General features: G+C 47.5%; 1 protein-coding gene across 3 annotated transcripts in view; it reads right to left on the reverse strand.

Annotated features, from left to right (window-relative positions):
- Positions 1–2,500, reverse strand: part of cfi (complement factor I) — a 39,987-nt gene that overhangs the window by 4,396 nt on the left and 33,091 nt on the right. The gene's annotated exons all lie outside the window — the stretch shown is intronic.

Genomic DNA, 2,500 nt, shown 5'->3' on the forward strand with positions numbered 1-2,500 from the left:
GTTGCAAGATCGAACCCCCCCCGAGGCTGACATGGTACAAAATCTGTCGTTCTGCCCCTGAACAGGCAGTTAACCCCACTGTTCCTAGGCCAGTTAACCCCACTGTTCCTAGACCAGTTAACCCACTGTTCCTAGGCCAGTTAACCCACTGTTCCTAGACCAGTTAACCCACTGTTCCTAGACCAGTTAACCCACTGTTCCTAGGCCAGTTAACCCACTGTTCCTAGACCAGTTAACCCACTGTTCCTAGACCAGTTAACCCACTGTTCCTAGACCAGTTAACCCACTGTTCCTAGACCAGTTAACCCACTGTTCCTAGACCAGTTAACCCACTGTTCCTAGGCCAGTTAACCCACTGTTCCTAGACCAGTTAACCCACTGTTCCTAGACCAGTTAACCCACTGTTCCTAGGCCAGTTAACCCACTGTTCCTAGACCAGTTAACCCACTGTTCCTAGACCAGTTAACCCACTGTTCCTAGACCAGTTAACCCACTGTTCCTAGACCAGTTAACCCACTGTTCCTAGACCAGTTAACCCCACTGTTCCTAGACCAGTTAACCCACTGTTCCTAGACCAGTTACCCCACTGTTCCTAGACCAGTTAACCCACTGTTCCTAGACCAGTTAACCCACTGTTCCTAGACCAGTTAACCCACTGTTCCTAGACCAGTTACCCCACTGTTCCTAGACCAGTTAACCCCACTGTTCCTAGACCAGTTAACCCCACTGTTCCTAGACCAGTTAACACACTGTTCCTAGACCAGTTAACCCACTGTTCCTAGACCAGTTAACCCCACTGTTCCTAGACCAGTTAACCCACTGTTCCTAGACCAGTTACCCCACTGTTCCTAGACCAGTTAACCCACTGTTCCTAGACCAGTTAACCCACTGTTCCTAGACCAGTTAACCCACTGTTCCTAGACCAGTTACCCACTGTTCCTACCAGTTAACCCACTGTTCCTAGACCAGTTAACCCCACTGTTCCTAGACCAGTTAACCCCACTGTTCCTAGACCAGTTAACCCCACTGTTCCTAGACCAGTTAACCCACTGTTCCTAGGCCAGTTAACCCACTGTTCCTAGACCAGTTAACCCCACTGTTCCTAGACCAGTTAACCCCACTGTTCCTAGACCAGTTAACCCACTGTTCCTAGACCAGTTAACCCCACTGTTCCTAGACCAGTTAACCCCACTGTTCCTAGACCAGTTAACCCACTGTTCCTAGGCCAGTTAACCCACTGTTCCTAGACCAGTTAACCCCACTGTTCCTAGACCAGTTAACCCCACTGTTCCTAGACCAGTTAACCCACTGTTCCTAGACCAGTTAACCCACTGTTCCTAGACCAGTTAACCCCACTGTTCCTAGACCAGTTAACCCACTGTTCCTAGACCAGTTAACCCACTGTTCCTAGACCAGTTAACCCACTGTTCCTAGACCAGTTAACCCCACTGTTCCTAGACCAGTTAACCCACTGTTCCTAGACCAGTTAACCCACTGTTCCTAGACCAGTTAACCCCACTGTTCCTAGACCAGTTAACCCCACTGTTCCTAGACCAGTTAACCCACTGTTCCTAGACCAGTTAACCCACTGTTCCTAGACCAGTTAACCCCACTGTTCCTAGACCAGTTAACCCACTGTTCCTAGACCAGTTAACCCACTGTTCCTAGACCAGTTAACCCACTGTTCCTAGACCAGTTAACCCACTGTTCCTAGACCGTCATTGAAAATAAGAATTTGTTCTTAACTGACTCGTCTAGTTAAATAAAGGTCAAATGAAAGTCAGTAAAATTAGTTGTTCAAAAGTATATTTTGCCAGTGCTGTAGACAGCTGTATCTGTCCTCTGATACAGGACTATTAAAGACCCAGTGCTGTATCTGTCCTCTGATTCAGGACTATTAAAGACCCAGTGCTGTACCTGTCCTCTGATACAGGACTATTAAAGACCCAGTGCTGTACCTGTCCTCTGATACAGGACTATTAAAGACCCAGTGCTGTACCTGTCCTCTGATACAGGACTATTAAAGACCCAGTGCTGTACCTGTCCTCTGATACAGGACTATTAAAGACCCAGTGCTGTACCTGTCCTCTGATACAGGACTATTAAAGACCCAGTGCTGTAGACAGCTGTATCTGTCCTCTGATACAGGACTATTAAAGACCCAGTGCTGTAGACAGCTGTATCTGTCCTCTGATACAGGACTATTAAAGACCCAGTGCTGTACCTGTCCTCTGATACAGGACTATTAAAGACCCAGTGCTGTACCTGTCCTCTGATACAGGACTATTAAAGACCCAGTGCTGTACCTGTCCTCTGATACAGGACTATTAAAGACCCAGTGCTGTACCTGTCCTCTGATACAGGACTATTAAAGACCCAGTGCTGTACCTGTCCTCTGATACAGGACTATTAAAGACCCAGTGCTGTACCTGTCCTCTGATACAGGACTATTAAAGACCCAGTGCTGTACCTGTCCTCTGATACAGGACTATTAAAGACC

This window comes from Oncorhynchus kisutch, linkage group LG16 (assembly GCF_002021735.2).
Source record: "Oncorhynchus kisutch isolate 150728-3 linkage group LG16, Okis_V2, whole genome shotgun sequence".
Classification (NCBI taxonomy): Eukaryota; Metazoa; Chordata; class Actinopteri; order Salmoniformes; family Salmonidae; genus Oncorhynchus; species Oncorhynchus kisutch.